The sequence below is a fragment of the Megascapheus bottae genome, chromosome X (assembly GCF_031878675.1).
Source record: "Megascapheus bottae isolate mThoBot1 chromosome X, mThoBot2.hap1, whole genome shotgun sequence".
NCBI lineage: Eukaryota > Metazoa > Chordata > Mammalia > Rodentia > Geomyidae > Megascapheus > Megascapheus bottae.
Window position 1 is genome coordinate 48,842,479 of NC_143547.1, and position 21,617 is coordinate 48,864,095.

General features: G+C 42.3%; 1 pseudogene; it reads right to left on the reverse strand.

Annotated features, from left to right (window-relative positions):
- Nucleotides 1-672: 672 nt before the first annotated feature.
- On the reverse strand, nt 673-19,720 carry LOC150041041 (centrosomal protein of 57 kDa-like; annotated as a pseudogene).
- Nucleotides 19,721-21,617: the final 1,897 nt, after the last annotated feature.

The window sequence follows — 21,617 nt, forward strand, 5'->3', positions numbered from 1 at the left end:
AGAGTTTACGGTGCATACCAAAAATTCAAGGGGTTCACTAATATTAAAAACTACAATGTCTCAAATAGCATCATTACAAATAGGTATCTAAAAACTGCAAATACTGAAGTTGTACATCTTCCCTCATTCTATTTCAAAATCTCTTAACTTGTTTTTACCAAAAAATGATTCTGTACTTTTTATAGGCAATGACTTAAAATGATCAGGGCTTTAAAAAATGTAATGGATTAAAATGCAATACAAGTGTATTTAATACTGATTAATGTCTGAGCTATCAAAAAAGTAAAACCAAATATGTTAAATATATAAATATTGAAATATAAAAATCCTCCAATCAGGTAGTATGGAAAGTGAGTACTTCATGCCAGGGAAAGATTTAAAAATGAGACTTTTCAAGGAAAACACTGCCTACAGATCAGCCTCATATTTTGAAATTTTAAACATAATTTATATGTACAAAGAGCTAGTTTTAAAAAATCACACCCACAAGTAAAAAACTGGTCATTTGTGTCATTTGTTTACAAAGAGCAAAATATCAGTACAGCAAATTCATCTCAAAGAAACAGTGGCTTTCCTAGCTTCAAAAGTCCTTTGATTTTCCTTTAAATGGTCTAACATTCAGTTATGCTGAGTAACACAAGAAGCTTGCATATGAAGCTTGGGCCCCTTTGATACCTGTTATTCATCCCAAATCAGCCAAGTGTGAACCTTGGAAAGTAAACTTTCAACATCTGATTGATGAAGTACACATTATCTGAATAAAATTTATGACCTGGTACCAGTCAGTAATCCCAACACAAATTACTGCTTTGTAATGAATTCTGTATGGTTTGCATGTCCTTCAATAACTGCAGGTTTTTCTTGCTTTTTTCTCCAGGTCTCTGTTTGGCAAAATCTTTCTTACTTGTGGTCCCTGTGACTGCTATTTCCTCCTTCTTCAACAGTCTTTTTGTTAGCTTTGGATTCCTTCTTCTGCCTATCAGTCTTCTGTTTCTCCAGCTGCGCTTGGTATTTTCGAACTTTAGTTATCTGATTAGCTTTTGCCTCCATCCTCCCCACGAGAGACTCTAGTTCACACTCTAAGTTGTCTTTCAGTTCCACAGTTGGTGACTCCTGGATGAGTTTTGCAAGCTGCTGGTGATCAAAGCTCATTTGCCCAAATTCATCCTGCAATGTCTGTAAGACTTCAGACAGCTCTTCATTAATGTTGCTGGTGGAAGGTGGCATCCCCAACTTCTTATTCTTACAACTCCTTGAAGACACTTGCTTTGCCAAAGGAACCCTGTTGACTACCCGATCATTGCACAACACTTTAGTGTGCTGCTTCATCAGATGCAAGACGTGCTGAACGTTGGCTACCACAGCATGGCTAGGACTAGTGGACTTTCCTGCAACAAATGGCATATCACCCAAGCATAAATCTATAATGTGGTTGTGTACCAAAATAATTCCTAGGACTTTCTTATCTGCTGGCTTTGCCTTTTTTTTTAAATTTTTCTTGTACTGGGAACACATGCAGATGAAAATACCTTATCTTCAAATCTATTTGTTTCTAGACCAGTCTGCAACTCAGCTGCCTTTGCTTGCATGCGTTTTGTTTCCTCCTCTTCTTCACGGAGTTTTGCTTCCAACTCTTGCATTTTTTCTCCTGGACCTCAGCAAGGGCCTGCATCGTGGTAAGTTTGTTGTACTCCTGTTCCAGAAGGTCCAGCTTTTCAAGTTGACACTGAACATGTGTTTGATCATGCTGCCGCTCTCTTTCCAGGGAAACCTGCTTCTCTAAGACCGATGTCCTCTCCATTTCTGCATGCTTAATCATATTCCGTATGTACTCCAATTGTTTCTCTAAAAGATTACATTTATTTTCCGCAGCTAACAACTGGGATGCCAACTCTTGATTGTGCTTTGATTTCTCATTCTTTGAATTCTCCCTTTCTTGTATCTGTTCATCCAGTACTTTCTTATATTCAATTGTTTCTCTAGACAAAGTTTTCACACTTTCTTCTGCCTGAATCCTTTCAAGCTCTAAGCGTCGAATCTTATCTTGAAGATTCTTCAAAGCAGAAAATATGGCGAGAACGGAGCATCCGAAGCCACGGAGACCGACGCCGCCGCCACCTTCCTACCTATCCTTCACGGGCCTCCGCAGCTTCAGGGTGGTCTCCCAGGTTCGAGAGCCGCCCGCCCGGGGCGACCTGAGCAGACACCCAGGTGGAAGGGGCGACCTGCCGGAGAGGGGTCTGGAGAGGGGTCTGGAGCCCCCACCTCACACCCCGCAGGGACGCCCTCTCTAGAGTTTTATTTTTTGAATAATAGCTTTAAGACTTTGACTTTCCATTTCCTTACTTCCCTATTATACCTCCATTAAGGGTATAATACATTTGACATTTATAGTTACTACAGTAAATTTCTTAACTATAATTCATTAATATGCTCGGATAAAAAGTTATATAAGACTGCCAATGGTGCCTCATACTTATAATCCCAGCTATTCAGAAAGCATAGATCCAAGGATTACATTTTGAAGCCAGCCTGGGTAGGAAAAAACTGAATCTATTTGTTATGTTTAATTTGCCACCAAATATGCAGAAGTGGAGATGTGTCACAAGTGATAGAATACCTACTTGAGTCAAAAAGCTAAAGGAGAGTGACCAGGCCATGAGTTTAAGTCCTACTACTGGTACAAAAACTTTGCGGCACTGGGAGTTTGGCCTAGTGGTAGAGTGCTTGCCTTGCATGCCCAAAGACCCGGGTTCGATTCCTCGGTACCACATCCAAAGAAAAAAGCTGGAAGTGGTGCTGAGGCTCAAGTGGTAGAGCTCTAACCTTGAGAAAGTCCAAGGACAGTGCTCAGGCCCTGAGCTCAAGCTCACGACTGGCAAAAAAAACAGCCTTTTAGCACCAGTAGCTCATGCTTTTAATTCTAGCTACTCAGGTGAATCTGTGGATTGAGGTTCTAAACTAACCCAGACACACAAATTCTCAAGACTCTTATCTCTAATTAACCACAAAAAGCCAGAAGTGGAGCTGTGACTCAAATAACAGAGCATAAAAAGCTAAGGAGTAGCACCTAGGCTCCAAGTGCAAGCCCTACTATTGGCACACCGAAGAAGTTCTGCAAGTCATTGTATACTACTATTAGGGTGCAAGCCCCCAAATATTAGGGTCCAGGATCAAAGGAATGAGTCTGACAAAAGCCGAAGTTAAACAGAGTTTTATTCAGTGCCTACTATCAAGAATCATACTGACCGGTCAGGACTGTCTCTAAGAAGAGAGAGCGAGAGAGAGCAGGAGCGAGAGAGCGAGAGAGCGAGAGAGCGAGAGAGTGAGAGAGCGAGCGAGAGAGAGAGAGAGAGAGAGAGAGAGAGACAGAGAGACAGAGAGAGACAGAGAGACAGAGAGACAGAGAGACAGAGACAGAGAGAAACAGAGAGAGAGGGGGAAGAGAGAGACAGAGAGAGAGAGGGAGGGAGGGAGGGAGAGGGAGGGAGGGGGAGAGAGAGAGGGAGAGGGAGAGGGAGAGGGAGAGGGAGAGGGAGAGGGAGAGGGAGAGGGAGAGGGAGAGGGAGAGGGAGAGGGAGAGGGAGAGGGAGAGGGAGAGGGAGAGGGAGAGGGAGAGACCCCACTTAATCTCACAGGCTTCTTTTACAGGCCACCAGCCATGTGGTTGGGCTGGCCAAACACAGGTGGCCAATGGAATCTCAACATTCTTGATTGACTGCGCAGTGACCACTGACACCTTTGCTGTTTGAGCTTCCTGCGCACTGCTCTGATGACAAAGGAAGGAGAGGAGGGGTTTCCTTACCCTGGCAGGCACAGGGGGTGAGGTGGGGGAGGAGCTCTGGTAGCTCCACCTGGTCAGGCTGCTCCTGTAATCTGAGCTCTGTTATCAGGGAATTTACAGCTCCCAGCTGGCATTTGGCAAGTCATGTACTCATTTGTTTTGTTATGAGGATGGGAAATGACTATGGGGATGGAAAAGGGGCCTCAAAGGGGTCGCTATATTTTAGGGGGAAATCTAGAGAGGGGTCCCTTTACTACTAGATTGTATCTGTCCGAATTTTTTTCTTACATAGTTCAAATTTCATATAATTCAAATATTCTGAGTCACTGCTTATTTGAAATTATCTGTTTTCCTCTAGCCACTTCCTCTGAATGATGAGATTTACTCTTAGTTTTTGATGTTAGAGGATGAGGTATGAGTTGGAAAGGATACAAATTTGTAAAGGAGGAAAATTTTTTTTTGCCAGTTACAGGGCTTGAATTCAGGTTCTGGGTGTTGTGCTTGAGCTTTTTTGCTCAAGGCTAGTGATCTGCCACTTTGAGCCACAGCTCCACTTCCAGGTTTTTGTTTTTTGGGGGGATGGGGGGCTCTAATTGGAGATAAAAGTCTCACAGAATTTGTTGCCCAGGCTGGCTTCAAACCCCAATTCTCAGATCTCAGCCGCTTGAATGCCTAGAATTACAGGTGTGAGTAACCAGTGCCCAGCTGGAAAAAAAACAACCTTTACTTTTAAGCTGCTATACTGACATTTTGAATTGAAGACCCTTTGTACAACTATTTATTTATTTATTTTTTGCCAGTCCTGGGCTTGAGCTCAGGGCCTGAGCACTGTCCTTGGACTTTCTCAAGGCTAGAGCTCTACCACTTGAGCCTCAGCACCATTTCCGGCTTTTTTCTATGTATGTGGTACCGAGGAATCAAACCCGGGTCTTCGTGCATGCTAGGCAAGCACTTTAACCACTAGGCCAAACTCCCGGCCTGTACAACTATTTAAAGACTTTAAAAAATATCTTAGGGGCCGGGAGTTTGGCCTAGTGGTAGAGTGCTTGCCTAGCATGCACCAAGACCTGGGTTCAATTCCTCGGTACCACATGCATAGAAAAAAAGCTGGAAGTGGTGCTGTGGCTCAAATGGCAGAGTGACTTCTTCCTCAACTCAGGCCCTGAGTACAAGCCCCAGGACTGGCAAAAAATAAAATCTTAGCTGGGCACAGTGGCTCATGCCTGTAATCCTAACTACTCAGGAGGCTGAGATGTGAGGATCTCAGTTCAAAGCCAGCCTGGGCACTAAATACCAAGAGACTCTTATCTCCAATTAACCACTAGAAAATGGGAAGTGGGGTTGTGGCTCAAGGGGTAGGGTAGTAGCCTTGTGCTGAAGACTCAGGTACAGCACCCAGGCCCAGAGTTCAAGTCTCATGACCCACCCCCCAAAAAAGTCTTATACTATAGTAAGTTAATGAGGGGAGATTTAACTGAAAAAGGTCAGGTTTGCAGAAGAAAAATCCTGTTCATATGCATATGGTAGCTAACAAAAGAAGTAGCTAATTCGTTAAGTGCTTGAAGTTAAGGGGTTTTCATTCCCAAGTTAGTAAGGAAAAGGGAGGACGCTGAAAGGGCTCTTTTGGAAAGAGTAAGCAGGTTTCTTTAGGAAAGGCAAATGAAATATCAAATTTTAGAGTAACAGTTATGATAATATTTAAGCATGTAGCTGAAAACATTGGTGTAAGAAGAGTGAAATTTACATCATGTCAGCACCTTATTGCCATTCTTGTATTATGTCACCAAAATTACATCACAGTGTAACCAAAGCACCAATAGCTCACACTTGTAATCCTAGCCACTCAGGAGGCTGAGATCGAAGAATCATGGTTTGATACCAGCCCAGACAGAAAAGTCCTCCTGAGACTCTTATCTACAATTGACTACTCAAAAAAACAGAAGTGGCATTGTTGCTCCTGTGGTAGAGCATGCCTTGGGCACCAACAGATTCAGGGACAATGCCCAAGCTCTGCGTTCAAGCATCACAACTGACAAAAAATGCATTTTGTAAGTGGTTTTGATATCTTTATTTTTTTGCCAGTCTTAGTGCTTGAACTCAAGGCCTGAGCACAGTCCTTGGACTTTTCTCAAGGCTAGAGCTCTACCACTTGAGCCACAGCCCCACTTCTGGCCTTTTCTATGTACGTGTTACCAGGGACGTGAACCCAAAGCTTCATGCATGCTAGGCAAGCACTTTACCACTACAGCCCTTGACATCTTTATCATGGCCATGGAACTTTTCTGAGAGATTTGTGGTGGCCTCAATTCCCAGAAAGTGCTATTTTAAACACAGAAAGGAAAAAAATTTCTTTTCTCTATCTCTTGAGTCTCAAATATCAGCTTAGTGTACAGCTGCCCTCAGCTCAGGCTAGGTTCTATATCCTCCTTCTTTTGTTTTCTTTTTAACTGCTCATTTGTAAAACTGTCCTAATCTCTCCTTGCTGTTTTTTTTGGCCTGTCCTGGAACTTGAACTCAGGGCCTGGGCACTGTCCTTGGGCTTTCTCAAGGCTAGAGTTCTACCACTCGAGCCACAGAACCATTTTTGGCTTTTTTCTCTGTATGTGGTACCAAGGAATTGAACCGGGGTCCTCATGCATACTAGGCAAACACTCTACCACTAGGCTAAACTCCTGGCCCATTGCCTTGGCTTAGAGCTGGGTGTGGTGGCTTGTGCCTATAATACTAGCTACTCAGGTGGTGAGATCTGAGGATCGCAGTTTAGAGCCAGTCCAGGGACGAAAGTCAGTCCATGAGAGTCTCATCTCCCATTAACTACCAGAAACTGGAAGTGGCACTGTGGCTCAACAGGTAGGGTGGTAGCCTTGAGCTGAATTGCTCAGGGGCAATGCCCAGGCCCAGTGTTCAAGTCCCAAGATCAACCAAAAAAAAAAGGGACACAGAAACTCTTTAATAGTGTTCTGCTGTGTGTTTGTGAGCTCCTCTCTCTGTAGCCCTGAAGGGTCACTGTATTTTGTATGAATGCCTGGCATGAGACAACTAATTTAAGAGTCTTTCATTAATAAAGTTTACATTAACTATAATAAAAATCTCCGGTTTAAAAGAATCTTTCCGCCAGCTCTGTATTTTACAGACTCATTACAACACCAATTAAGGAAAATACTAGGAAATGAGTTTTATATACTTGATAAATCACTGTCCTATGTATCTTGGACATAACAATTCGTTTACTCCAAACAAAAGCTGTATGAAGTACATACTATGACCATTTTTGTTCTATGAGGGGGAAATTCAAGACACAAGTAACTTGCCAAAGGTTTCAGAGTTGGTGATGATAGACCTAAGCCTTGAACATGATATCAAATTTGATACATTATATATTGAAAAATGCAGCGGCAATTTTCAAAGATTATAACAGCTGCCCTATCTACCAAATGATTGTACCAATGATTTAGGCAAAGCTGAGTTGTCAGATTGTAACCAGAGTTCTAGGCTATAGACCCAACTTCAAGAGTTCAAAACATATCAGGTCCAGCCACTTACAGACAAATATTTATTACACTGCAGAAGCATGCTGCAAGAAAATGAAAAAGACAAAGTAAACATTTTACCCCCTCTTTGGGGGTACAGACAAAAGGTTTCGGTTTAAATAGAGAAAGAAGTGGTGCTGGGAGAGTCATGAATGAACAGTCCTAGTCAGTCACAGGTGCTGTCTTTGTGTCTTTCTTCTTGGAACAGAAATAGGACATTTGTTTCAAATAAAAGATGGATTAAAGTATAGAACTTAGTTAATAATAATGTATTAGTAATGTTTCTTTACTTTTTTTTCGGCCAGGGCACTGCCCCTGAGCTTCTTTTGCTCCAGACTAGTGCTCTACCAGTTGAGCAACAGCACCACTTCCTGTTTTTTCTGTGTATGTGGTATGAGGAATCAAACCCAGGGCTTCATGCATGGTAGGAGAGCTCTCTGCCACAAGGCTATGCTCCAAGCCCCTAATTCTTTACTTTTTACAAGTATATATTAACTTAAAATACAATGGTAGAACAATATACACATTATGTCTTGGAATATTTGTTTTTGGAATCCAGTAATGTACTAGATGGAAACCAGAGCAGCCCTAGGGATGCACAAAAGGCCACTGATTTGCTTTTCTAAGTTCCCAGCCAATATACATCAACTTACCAGCCATCTTGTTATCTTGTTTTCATTCTGCCAATACCGGGGCTTGAACTCAGCATCTCTGGCTCTCAACAATTTCTGCTCATGGCTGGCACTCTACCACTTGAGCCATACTTCTACTTCTCGCTTTTTGGTGGTTAACTAGAGATGAGTCTCAAGGACTTCTTTTTGGCCTGGGCTGGCTTTAAACCTCATCTTTCAGATATCAGCCTTCTGAGTAGTTAGGATCCAGGCATGAGCCACCACCACCTGGCACTGGTGTTATCGTAAATGTGGTTTCTCTCTTTTTATTTTGGCCGGTCTTGAGGCTTGAACTCAGGGCCTGGGAACTATCCTTGAGTTTCGTCAAGGCTAGTACTCCACCATTTGCTTCACAGCACCACTTCTGGTCTTTGTGTGTGTATGTGGTAAGGAGGAATTGAACCCAGGGCTTCGTGCATGCTAGGTGAGCACTAGACCACTAGGCCACACTCCAAGCCCAAAAATGGCTTCTCTTATCCCCAGTGCCTGCCAAGGCCTATCGGACTTACTGATTGCCAGATAAAATTTTGTTGTTATTTAAGACACTAAAAGGGTGTTTTTTATGTGCTGTCCCTTAGCTTTTTCACTCAAGGCAAATGTTCTACTTTGGGCCACAGCACCACTTCCAGTTTTCTGATAGTTTATTGAAAATAAGAATCCCGTGAACTTCACTGCCCAGGCTGATTTTGAACTGTGATCCTCAGATCCCAGCCTCCTGAGTAGTTAGAATTACAGGCATGCACCACTGCTGGCAGCTTTGAAGGGTATTTTTTAATGTAGTAGTCAAACTGTACTTCCCTAAGAGAAAGGAAAAAAACAACTAAGAGATTAGAACTGGGAGTCAAGAATAACAATTTATAAGGCAGAGAATGAGCTTATTCAACATATGAGTAACCTGCAACCAACACTTTTTTTTGGCCGGTTGTGGGACTTGAACTTTGGACCTGGGTACTGTCCCTGAGCTCTTCAGCAAAAAGCTGCTGCCCTACCCCTTGAGCAACAGCACCATTTCTGATTTTCTGCTGGTTAATTGGCAATAAGAGTTTCATGGACTTTCATGCCTGGGCTGGCTTTGAACTGTGATTCTCAGAGCTCAGCCTCCTGAATATCTAGGATTACAGGTGTGAGCCATCAGCTCCTGGCCTAATAAACACGTTTTCAAGATTCTGGCTGACTATTGACAAGTATGTGTCCTTTGTTTTCCATAAATTGAAATTAATTTTAACAGTCTTGAGCCGGATACCATGACACACCTGTATTCCAAGGATTACATAGAAGGCTGTGATCTAGGAGATTGTGATTCAAGGCTAGCTTTTCGACTGTGATGCTCATCATTCCAGCCATGGCAGGAAGCATAAATAGGAAGATCACTATCTAAGCTGAACTGGACACTGTACGACACTGGTAAGACACTGTCTTAAGAGTAAAGCAAAAAGTAGCGGGGCTCAGTGGCTCACACCTGTAATCCTAGCTACTCAGGAGGCTGAGATCTGAGGATCAAGGTTCAAAGCCAGCTCAGGCACAAAAGGACCTGAGACTCTTATCTCCAGTTAACCTCCAATTAACAGAAAGTGGGGCTTGGCTCAAGGATAGGGCAGTAGCCTTGAGCTACTGGCACCCAGGCCAAGTTCAAGCCCCATGACCCACAAAAAAAAAGAGTAAAGCAAAAAGTATTGAAGATTCAGGTGATAGAGCCCCTGTATACCAAGCATGAGGCCTTGACTTCAGACCCGTAGCACTATGAAAAATATCTTGTCTCTGTACATCACCCTGACAATGAAATTAAATAAAAAAGAAAAAAATACCTTATGACTGTCTGAAAGTTGCATATTGGTAAACTGAACGGTAGAGATCTTGTCTGTTTTGATGGCAGACGAGTTCAGGCAGAGAATTCCTGGAAAGATGTTCCCAGTAATCATTGGGACAATCTGCTGTGAGAAGACAAAAAATCAAAACCAATTAGTGTGCTGAAAGCAAATGGAGGTGAAAGGACATGAAACAAATCTATAAGCAAAAATCTCTAGCAATTGGACTGTTTCAGATTAAATGGCCATGGAAAGTCAGAATTCTACTAAATGTAAACAAATGTAAAAGGTTACAAGAAAACTTCTTTCATTTATATTTCCAGTAAATGTTTACTGGCTACCTCCTCTGTATGAATCACAGAATAATCATAGCTAAGGTACAAATTTGATTGGAAAGGTTCATGAACTTATTTGGACACTGGAGACAAAAAAATAAGCAGTGAATTTAATGACATGAAAGCAGCAAAATCCAATGAACAGTAACATTACTATGTCCTAGAAAATGTTTCAGAATATTTGTGGGAACAAAAAAAATCTAATCTAAGTGTAGGTGGCACACACCTATAACCCATGAGACTGAGATCTGAAGATCACAGTTTGAAGCCAGCACAAACCTGCAAGACTCCTGTCTCCAACCAACTAGCAAAATGACAGAAGTGTTGGTGTGGCTCAAGTGGCAGAGTGCCAGCCTTGAGCAAAAACACAAGTGATTGGTGAAGTTCTGAGTTCAAGCACCAGTACCAGAACAAAAACACACAAAAGGAAGACACAGCAAAGAAGGACAGAAGTCTGCAGAAAAGCCTACATTCTCCTGCCATTGAGAGGCTAATAGAGGGAGATGTCATCAGCTCCCCCTTTCCCATCCCTCAGAAATAGGACTAAAATCTGTGATTTCCTTCAAAAGAGAGAGCTACGTGTCAAGAAGTGTAGAGAAGGGGGAAGAGTGGCCCAGATAAATACTGGCAGCCATAGGCTTTGCTGTCTGTGAATGAAGGGCTTTAGATTTTGTCTCTGATGCTCATTTCTGGGGTAAGACCAGGTCTCTCAGACTGAGAGATAGAAGTGCAGCATTGCTGGAACCCTCCCCCCCACACACACACTCAAGGTGTAGACAGTGGCAGATCTGAGACAGGAAGATTGGCATCAGGGACCCAAGGCCTTCAGTATGTATGAGCAAACCAGTGAGTCCCACTCCACACCACCTCCACTCATCCAACTGGGGAGACTGAAACCCAAAGAAGACAGTGACCTGGCTGTGGTTCCTCAACAATCAAACCAGTGGAGAAAATCCTTGCTAAAAACATCATACAGTAAATACAAAGGAAGAATATCCTGAGTACAAAGCCTAGGGAAGGACATGGCAGCAGGTTAGGGGCCCTCTGGAATATAAATTGGGAAGACAGAAATGAAGACATAAATTCCTTATACTCCGGATGGTCCAAACCACTTTCGTGACAGAAATTACCATGCAAATTAAATGCTCAAATAACCTTTGTACCTGAAAAGCAATAGTGCCATCTACAGGTAGCCATTGAAAAATGCACTTCACTTTTAGTTCTTTTTCTTCTTCTTCTTTTTTTTTTTTTTTTTTCCAATCCTGGGGCTTGAACTCAGGGCCTGTGTATTGTCCTTGGGCTTTTTCCTCAAAGCTAGCACTCTGCCACTTGAACCACAGCACCACTTCTGGCTTTTTCTATGTACGTGGTACCGAGGAATCAAACCCTGGTCTTTGTGCATGCTAGGCAAGCACTCTACCACTAGGCCAAACTCCCGGCTCTTTAGTTTTCTTTTTTAATCTTTATGAAGTTGTACAATTCAACATGTCAGTTTATGAGTACAATGCATTTTGATCAATATTACTTTTTTAGACAATCAAAAATTCTACTGAGGGCCGGGAGTTTGGCCTGTAATCCTAGCTACTGAGTTGGTGAGATCTGAGGATCACAGTTCAAAGCCAGCCAGGCCAGGAAAGTCTATGAGATTATTTTCTCCAGCTAACTATCAAAAATGCTGGATGTGGAGTTGTGTCCCAAGTGGTAGAGTGCTAGTCTTCAGCAAAAAAAGCTCAGGGATAGCATCCAAACTCAAAGTTCAAGCCCAGGACTGGCACACAAAAATTTCTATTTTTTTCAAGTTTTTTTTTTTACTAGTATCCATTTGTTGCTACAAGGGTGTTTCATTTTAACATGTATCTTTATGGATACAATGAATATTGATCAGACTCACCCTTTCTATCCCTCTCCTTCCTTCTCTACTCCCTTCCCCAAACAGTTTCATCAAGTTTCTGTGTTCCATTTTCACATATGCCCAAAGATTATTATTTTTTTTGCCAGTCCTGGGCCTTGAGCTCAGGGCCTGAGCACCGTCCTTGGGCTTTCTCAAGGGTAGCACTCTAGCACTTGAGCCACAGCACCACTTCCAGCTTTTTCTATGTATGTGGTACTGAGGAATTGAACCCAGGTCTTCATGCATGCTAGGCAAGCACTCTACCACTAGGCCAAACTCCTGGCCCATATCCAAAGATTATTATGACTATATTCAACCTCCTCTATCTCCATTTGCTCAACACCTTCCACTACTTCCCACACCCCAATCCAGACACATCTTATCTTCCTAATGTTTCTTTTGTTTCACTGCATGTTAATTGTTCAAAGGAATTTAGCCATGATACTTCACACCTAGAAATACATTGTTTTAGCTAAGTAGGTTCATCATAGATATCATGTATGTGTTATTTACATATATTTATATTTTGGATCTAAGATCATCTTGAATTTCTACTCATAGACCAAGGATCTGAAGGGGGGGTGCTTTACCTCCTGAAGTCTATGAAAAAGTAACTGAAGCCATATGGGTTGATAGGCCCTTGGACAAGTCATTTCAATGGCCCTATTAAGGCACTGTTAAAATAAAGGTTAGGCTGGCAACATGACCTAGTACTAGCAAGTGCAAGGCTTTGAGTGCAAAACCTAGTAGTACAAAAAAAGCAAACAAAACAGGGGTGACTCCCGGAAAAGAACGAATGCCATTTTAAGGAAATATGCTTTGAAAGTAATTCAGCCAATTTTAAGTATATTTTTGGAACATTGTCTTATTCAACCTTGCCACTCTCCCTATAATTCACTGATACTATCAGTTAAAAAGTTTCATACCAACAACAACAGATTTGGACAAGATGTGAGGGCCATAAATTATATCATTAAGACATCCACCTCGCTAGCTTCACACTTTACTATTATGCTAAGGGACTATGCTTGGTTTTCAATGCTAGATCTAAAATATGCTTTCTCGTGCATCTACTGATGCAATTACTAACAAAAGTCTCAGTTATTTCTTAAATTGCAAGGCAAGGTCCAATATTTAAGTCACTGCAAAATAGTCAGACAATCTTGCCATTGGGATCTCAAAAGTTTTTCTATATGATTTAACAAAAGTCTAGCAAGAATCTTGCAGATTTTGCAAGAAGTTTTACTGCACTATTGTAATAAGTAGATGACCTCCTGGTGGCTAAGCCTAATCCACTAAACCACTAAGTTGCCAACATGATTATTGTACTGAACTATGTTGCCAAGTGTGTTATAAGGTGCCACCAAAGAAAGCCCAGATTTTCAAACAAGTTATGTATCAAGGCTTTCAAATAAAACAGGCAACTTGTATCCTTATGCCAAACTAGACCATATTTAACTTATGCTTCTCAAAGACCAGGAGTCAGTTGTTCAGGATCCTGGGAATGAGTAAGTTTTGCTGCATTTGGATCCCAAAGTTTGGACTAATAACAAACCCTTACATAAGGCCCTCAAGCAAATGGACACTAAACCAATGGTTTGACTGCGGAGTGCCAGAAGCCTTTTGAAACTCGAAAATGAGCCCACACGACAGTACTGGCCCTGGAATTTCCTGACTTGTGCAAAGAATTTAAAATTCTTTGTACATGAAAGGTAGGACCTGGCTCTCAGAATCCTCCTGCAGGTGCATGAAGAAGACCCACAACCAGTTGCTTACCTCTCAAAATAACGACATCCCCTATACCATGCTGACCACTATTTATGGGCTTTCTAACTCTTGTGACTTACTTCAAGAGGCTGGGTAGTTCATTGTGGTATATGTAACCTCGTGAGGTTATGATTATGATCATAAGAACAGAAAGGAGAGCTGGGAGTTTGGCCTAGTGGTTAAAGTGCTTGCTTAGCATGCACGAAGACCTGGATTCGATTCCTTGGTACCACATATATAGAAAAAGCCAGAAGTGGTGCTGAGGCTCAAGTGGTAGAGTTCTAGCCTTGAGAAAGTCCAAGGACAGTGCTCAGGCCCTGAGCTCAAGCCCAAGACTGGCAAAAAACAAACAAACAGAAAGGAGGCTATTGAATGACTGCTGGTAGAATAAGGATATCAGATCATTTTTATCCAATAACCCAATAGTTAAATTAAGAACCATATCTCCCTTAAACTTTGTGACCCTGCTCTGCTCCCTGTCCAGAAGAATATACTTTTACATCACAATTGTTTAAAGATCCTTGAGCCTATGTACTCTATCTGGTTAGACTTATCTGGCCAGCCCATCTCAGAATTTGCCTGGGATTTGTTCTCTGATAAGCAGAAGTTTGTAGACAATGGACAAGGATAGATTCAGTATCCCTAGATAAAGTAGTCCCTAGACAGCATTTAATAGAGGCAGCATGGTTGCCCTCAGGGACCTTGACAAAATCTGAAGGCTGAAAGGAATGTACACACTGTTAGATCAATAGCCTCCTCTCTCATAGCTTAGCATGTTCTTTCCCTAGGTAACACTAAGCCCATTTAGTAGAGGTAATAAATAGTCTCCATCACCCTTTCCCTTGAGATGGCACTCCTTTGGGGTAGCTATAACCACATAATGCAGCAAGATCTCCTATACCTCACAGGTTGTAAAGATCCCCTAAGACAATAGCCAGTACTTTGTTCATTTGAGAAGGGGTCTTGAAGGATCCTCTTTGTTGGCAATAAATCTTGTCTTCGTTCTTAGTACTTGGATATCCACATGGTTCTCTAGTAAAGTCTAATTTACTCTAGCACATACACTCCTCCATATATCATAATGGTGGTAAATGCTCTTGGGATCATTTGGGAAGAAAAAAGGGCTTTTAACAAAAGAAAATAAGAGGATTAAATGTGTCCTTGTAGTCCCAGCCCTAGTAAGTAGGCAATAGGGTGTAAGCAAGTAGCAATTATGCATTGCCAGGTCACTAGAAGGCATACATGTACATTACACAAAGGAATCAGGTTGCCTAGAACACTGTCAAATGAGCTGCTAAATGTGGGACTTTCCTTGGGGCCCTGATGTCGCAATCAAACAGAGCTGTACAAGCATCAATATGCTGAGAAAGTTGTAAAGAAAGCTGAGGAGTTGGGCTTTGTTGACTGGGACAGCACTTCTAAATGGAAACAAAACTCCCAGGGGTCTCATACTTTTGCTTGAAGTACTGGTCCAACCATTATGAAACCTTATCATAAGGGTATGCACCATGGTTGTGATATACTGGCAGAATTCATCTGATCTTCTTTTTAGGGATCTTGGTTACAACAATGTGCTCTCTGGATCCATAAAAACTGTCCTATATGTACTCTGAACAATCCTAAAACAAAGATCTATCGAGAAGAGAACTCAATACATAGAAAAACATCTCTTTGAAGACTGGCAAGTAGATTTTACTCAAATGCCAAAGATCATTGAAAATTCAAACACTGCTTGGTGCGTTAAGTCAATAACTTTTCTGGGGAGGTTGAGGCCTATGTATGTCACTGAATAAGGACCAGAGGTGTCAAAGATTTTGTTTGAAAAGTAAGTCATTCCTAGATAAGGACTCCCATATGCAGTTCAGAGTGACAATAGATTTTTCTTTTGGCAGAAGTTACCCAACTGTTGTGAGCAAGCCAAGTAATTCACCAATAGGCAGGTAATATGATGCAACACAATTTTATTGATTTAACATAGCTTACCAGAGTTAACACAGTTACTATATTCTAGTCCTAACTTGCCTAATTCATTCGAGCCTGCCTATCCAGCACACCCACTGGACTCACCTCTCTGATATCTCTTAGTCTAAGAGGGCCTGCCAGTCTGTTGTTGGATGCAGCTCCCAGTCCTGTCCCTGTGTGAACTCCATGGCTGATTGCACAAGGAGTCTCAGACCTGTCAGTCTTCTCAGGCAAAGAGAAGTTCCTGCAGGCCAAAGATCCTTGAACCACAGTTTCAGTGAAGGCCAGCAGAAGTACGCCTCCTCATTTTGGGTCCTTTGCTTATATCTGTCTTTGGCTGCTCCTCTTTGGCCCAAACTACTTGCTTGATTCGGGTTAGTTACACCCACAAAATCTCCTTCAGATTGGTTGTGTCCAGGGCTGTGCTGATGTCTTACTCTATCTCCTATGGCCAGGTATCTGGACTCTTAGCCATTTACGATTACTCTATCTCGTGTGCCTGGGTGCTGACTGTTTCCATAGTTATTGCCATATGTCCTATTCTAGTGGTTTTTTATCTCTTATGGCCACATGATGGTAGATACAAGTTGGAACTGACAATATACTTTAAGCATTTTAGTTGTATTTCATCCCATTTTTCATATCTAATCATATGTATTTTCATATAACACTCATTGTGCTAGTATTTTCACATCATCTTCATTATGTTACTATTTTACCCCCTGTTCTACCTTCATAATTTTATGTTCATAAAGCCTTGAATATTAGATGAAAGCTAAACAGATCTTGGACATCTCAATGTACAAGAAAAACTAAAAGCATGAATCACATACTGAAAAAATCTACTAAACTATATCAAGAAACTAACAATGGGCATAGGTGGCTCAATCCAAGCTGTAATCTTAGCTACCTAGGAGGCTGAGATATGAGGATCTGTTTGAAGCCAGTCTAGGTATCCAAATCTGAGATTTTTTATCTCCAATTAATCATCAAAATGCTAGAAGTGAAGGAATAACTCTACTGGTAGAAAGCCAATCTTAAAAGACATAAGGAAAAGTCTGAGGCCCTGAATTCAAGCCCTAGCCCCAGCACAAAACAAAACAACTAAAAATAAAAACTTAAAGTAGGATAAGTTATTGCCAATTGCCCTTTTCTACATAAGGGTGGCCCCTAGGCATAGGCTTAAATTCAACCCCTATGAAATAATATATAGAAGACCTTTCCCTGACCCTTCAAGTAAGAGGTGAGGATATTAGCATAACTGAAGAGACTTATTTATTTATTTATTTATTTATTTTTGCCAGTCCTGGGCTTGAGCTCAGGGCCTGAGCACTGTCCTTGGACTTTCTCAAGGCTAGAGCTCTACCACTTGAGCCTCAGCACCACTTCTGGCTTTTTTCTATGTATGTGGTACCGAGGAATCGAACCTGGGTCTTCATGCATGCTAGGCAAGCACTTTAACCACTAGGCCAAACTCCCGGCCCCTGAAGAGACTAATTTAAATAGACATGTCAATAGAAGTTTTGCTTCTTCCTCCTTTCAGGATTGGAGCTCAAGTTCTAAAAACTTAAAGAAAAATAAGGCTCCAAAGAACAACTGGAAAATGGAAAAGATCTTACAATATGCTTCTGACAACTCACAATTCTATGATGCCAGCTTCACAAGAGTAAAGACATGCCCAATACAGACAACTACATTACAGAGTCCATCAGACTAGAACACCAGTGAGATAGCCAGCCACTAGATCTAAGGCTTCTGTTCAGATAAAAAAGGCACAATAAATGTTATGTTTACTAATTTGCTCAGGTCTTTGTATCCCCTCTGAGGGTAGGATAGTCACTGGTCCAAATTACTGAAACATTGGCTTCCTCAGTGTTGTCAGAAAATTGTCTGTCTTCCAAGAGCTTGTTTGGTTTCAGACCGTGGTGACCCTCTTCACTCAAATGCTGAACCTGAAATTATGCACCAGGTGTAATTCATTATCGAGCTGAAAATATCTCCAGCAGTCTCTGTTTCTCCTCCGCTTGTTGCTAATACCACTTACTCAGTGAATCATCCAGTGACAGAGAGTAGACATGAGGAACCACAGATCCCCAAGCCCTTCGACATGACATCCCCTCCCAAGTCAGAACAGTTACCTAAATATCTGTAGAAATATACCTTAGTTCTCAGCAAGGGAATTATGGTAAGAATCTATAACTCCAAGATCGCTCTTGCGTGGAACATGCTGGACTCCAACTTGAGAAATATTTTATTCTGGTGAGCCAATGAAATATTTTAAGAAAGAAATGATTTTCTATATACTTTCAAGGTTAGTGTGTGTTTGTCAAGTTAATGGACAGCCCTGGCAACAAACTACCAAAAATATTTTCTGCTCCTACCCAATGCCTGTTGGATACTCTGTGCCATTCTCCATTTACTCACTAGATTAGATAAGCTCTGTAAAGTTTTTCCTACAGTGAACTTTAGTTTGTCAGAAGGAATACCAAATGAATTCTGGAACTATTCTAGATACTTTTTCTCTCCCTGATGGGGTATAGCTGTCAATGAATGCTCTGAGATGTATCCTAAACCCTAATTATCACAGCTAACGAAATTACTTTATTCATCTCTAATTTATAATACTCCTTGGACTCCTTGGCAAATGAACAGCTCTGGATTATGGATTACTCCTTGGCTGAACAAGGGAATGTATGTACTATTGCAGTTAAGTCCTGTTGTTCCCATATAAAATACTTCCCCTCAGGTAGTGGTCAACATAGAAAAGATAAGACAGCATGCTACTTGATTACAACAAACAAGAGTATGTCAAACTTCCCTTTGGGTGGCCTCAGGGGAAAAATGGATAGATTGATTTTTTTCCCTGGGTGCCAAAGGGAATCGACTCTATTCTGTTAGATGTCTTTCACTTTGGTGTGACTGTTACATTGAGTATAGGATCAATATATTGTTTTTCCACTAAACAACCTGTTGCATACTCAACCTATGTAAAAACTCTGTCAGGTCTTTAAGACAAACCAGGAGGATTGGAAAAGACAGGAAAATCAGAAAATTCTCAATCAGAAAATTCCCCTACCCTACCTCAGTAGGAAGCAGGTACACAAATGGGACACTGCTTCTCCATAGAAATGGAAGGCAAAAATTGAAGGAGAAAAAGGTAAGAGACATCCATAAAAGAATGCTTAGAGGGGCCGGAAGTTTGGCCTAGTGGTAGAATGCTTGCCTAGCATGCATGAAGACCTGGGTTCGATTCCTCAGTACCACATACATAGAAAAAAGCCAGAAGTGGTGCTGAGGCTCAAGTGGTAGAGCTCCAGCCTTGAGAAAGTCCAATGACAGTGCGCAGGCCCTGAGTTCAAGCCCAGGACTGGCCACAAAAAAAGCATGCTTAGAGTCACTGTTGTAGGGAGAGAATATACAGAAGCCACGTTTTGCGAGTTCAAATCTTGGAGTCTTTATTAAAAGGCTAGTGACTGCATGGAGGACTTGTGTCTCAATGGTCAATAGCCAGAAAACACACTCAATACAGTGAGGAAACAGTCCACAGATATCAGAAACAACACGAACAATACTAATAAGCCAATTCAGCTTCGATGGAGAGCTGAATTGGGATGCCATGGTAATCAGCGAACAGCCAGGAAGACAGGACATAGGACCTGAACAAGGAGACATGTGATGAAGAACGTAGAAAGTATCTATATATTTTCTATAAACCTGTGTTAGCCATTTGTATTTTTATACTTGTATTTTCTTAACTTGCCTTTTTGCTTCTGTATACCTGCTTCCTAAAACCCTGAGGAATGCAACTGCTGTTCTCATGGCTAATCTACAACCACACACTCGCCACCGGGGACCCAGACACTCCCGGATCTGGAGCATGAGTTACAAGGTCGGACTTGCGAGGGCCAGCGAACTAGGCACAAGCCTGTTAGCCTGTCCGTCTGGCCCCTTGTCGGCTTTCTCCACTGACCCCATATTGGGTCTTTCCCTTCACCCATTAGCCAATCAGTTCAAAGCCCGACAGCTCACTAAACCCACCAATGATTAGTCACGACCCTCCTCCCGCTTTGTATTGCGCCAATCATTTAATGGAATCGTGGTATGAATTTCCCGTGTGGCGTATTGATTTGTTGCTATTAATTGCTGGGACCTTCCCCCTACCAAGGAATGTATTAAAGGTGCTGTAATTTTGTGCTCGTGGCCTCTGGTCTGCACTCGACTATCAGTGCGCAGAGACCCGTGCTCGAGCTCCTCAATAAACGACTCATTGCAATTTGCATTGATCTTCCATCTCTGGTGATCCTTCCGGGGGGCTTCAAGTTTCTGGGGATTACATTGACAATGGCATCCTGGCACCTATGCTCCACAGGGCCTAAAAAGACTCAAGGCAGTGAGCAGTTACAGCCAAGTGCCCACACTTTCTCCAGGGAGGCAGGCACCATCCATCACCTGGGGATGGGGACTTCACCTTCCTTGACTAGGAGAACAAAGGAAAGACTCAATCTGCATATGTAAGGCTGTTTTGCAGCTCACCTACTGGCTAGGCATCTATGTTTAATGAATAAGCCTCCTTTCACCACTAGGCTTTCCAACACTGAGTGGAAAATTCCCTCCCTCCCAGCCAGTAGCTCCAGGCTGGTTGAGAAGCCCTTTGCCCCCAGCACCTGGGCAGGTGCTGGCATGGCTGTGACTCAGTTTCCTTACTTAGGCTCAGCCACTTTCATTAATCACAATCTTAGTTAACAAAATCATTTTATTTGTTTCCTCTTTTTGTTATTCTACTCCACTTCCATTTTCTTACCTCAGAGAATTCAGTCACCTACTAGGCCAGCAAGTGATTTCATCTACCATGCTCCTTTACCTCCAGAGGAAACCTTTTGTTAGACACAACCTCACACTTAGTTACCAACAGAGAGAATCAGGAGATAAGTGGGGCAGAAGCAGTCAGGAGAGGAACTGAACGTTGAAACCAGCAAATCAAGAAATTTTTGATTCTTGGGTGCTCTTTAAACTCTCATCTTTCTCCTTGCAATGAAGTCTGCAGTCTTTTGCTCACTAGGCCCTAATTCATAGTCTTCATTTTTTCCCCTCTCAAACTGACTCCTTTTATTCTAAATGGCATATAACTCAAGGATCTAATTTCTTTTGTGCCTGTCAGGGGTATTGAACTCAAGGTCTGGATCCTGTCCCTGAGGTTTTGTGCTCAAGGCTAGCACTCTGCCACTCAAACAGTAACTCCACTTCTGGCTTTTTCAGAGTAGTTTGTTGGTGAAAAGCTTTTCACAGACTTTCCTTCTCAGGGTGGATTAGAACCATAATGCTCAGTTCTCAATTCCTGAGTAGTTAATGTTAAGGGGAGCAGGGACTGGCGCCATCAAGAATAACTAAGAGTTCCCCGCCCCATTGTGGAAGGTCAGCAATGATAAAGCAGCCCAGCCACCTTTGCCCTGCTAGGGAGGGGCAACCTTGACCTTCTCCCCACCCCCCAGGAGGAGGGATATCCGCTTGGGTGGGGGTGGGCCTTCTTTGTGTGGCGACCTGCCCAATTTGCACGCCAACTCCAATTAAGGTGATAGGTAAATTCAAACATTGGGCTGTAACCCTATTGGCTACCTGCGTGTGGCTGGAGCTGACTATGGTCCCTCTGTGTATGTAATTATCCCATTGGCCACCTGTGTGTGGCCAGGTTCCACCACATGGGTTTTGCCCTTAAAAACCCAGCGTGAGAGCTGCTCGGGGGGTCACAGTGTCAGCTCCTGAATCTACACTGTGTCCCTGGCTGGTCAGTTCACCATCTACTTCCCCAAAATTCATCTTTTTATATGAGACTGTCTCTGTGTGATGGACTCTGGAGGGACATGGAATCCCCTCC